At 39.3% G+C, this 903-nt stretch overlaps 1 non-coding gene across 1 annotated transcript; it reads right to left on the reverse strand.

Moving 5' to 3' along the window:
- Window positions 1-575: 575 nt before the first annotated feature.
- On the reverse strand, window positions 576-694 carry LOC111743008. Its single transcript, XR_002781560.1, has one exon. It is a non-coding gene; the product is annotated as a 5S ribosomal RNA (ribosomal RNA).
- Between the last annotated feature and the right edge of the window lie 209 nt (window positions 695-903).

Here is a 903-nt window from a genome sequence, read left to right on the forward strand (position 1 = left end):
ACTGCAGTGACATGAAATACTTATTTTTTTCAGACTTGACTTTTGCCACTGGAACATTTCAAAGTCAATTTTACAGCAGTTTTGAGCCAAATTGAATATCCCTGAAGGTTATTTTCAATTTTTCTATCGTTGTTGAGAGTGTATCTTTCCAAACCCTCCTTCTGACCAAGTGGTTTCATCTACTCTACTTCAATAGTATTTTCTCCGTAAAAAACAAAAAATCATCTGTTTCCTTCTTTATTAAAAATTGCACAAATAACACATCAGAAAAATATTTAACATGACGTACTTTGAAGAGCTATTGGATGACCAACAATGTTTTGTGCGTAGTGGGAGTTGCCTTGGCCTTGCCTTAGCAATATGACTTCCAGCCTCTCATTTCTCTGCTCGATACAGATATACAGAACCCACGAAGACCGTGCTGTCAGATACAATAGCCATTATGCACATGTGGCTACTTACATTTACTTGCTATTTTTTATTTTTTAATTTTTTAGGCAAGGCAACCCTTGGTTGACCTCACAGATTGCAAGGACCTTGTCAGTTTACAATCCCTTATTTTTTTTTTTTATTTACGCCTACAGCACCCGGTCTTCCTAGGTGGTCTCCCATCCAAGTACTAACCAGGCCCGACCCTGCTTAGCTTCCGAGATCAGATGGGATCGGGCTCGTTCAGGGTGGCATGGCTATAGATGGCTACTTACATTTAAATTAATGAAAATTAAATACAATTAAAAATACAGCTCTACTAAAAATTCTAGTGCACCAGCCACATTTAAAGTGCTCAATAGCCACATGGGGCTAATGGCCAGAGTATGAGACAGAGCAGAGAGAGAGGACGTTTCCGTCATCACAGAAAGTTCTACCGGACGGCACTGCTCTAAGAAATAAAATGGATGGGCT

Source organism: Pteropus vampyrus, unplaced genomic scaffold (genome assembly GCF_000151845.1).
Source record: "Pteropus vampyrus isolate Shadow unplaced genomic scaffold, Pvam_2.0 Scaffold105, whole genome shotgun sequence".
Lineage (NCBI taxonomy): Eukaryota > Metazoa > Chordata > Mammalia > Chiroptera > Pteropodidae > Pteropus > Pteropus vampyrus.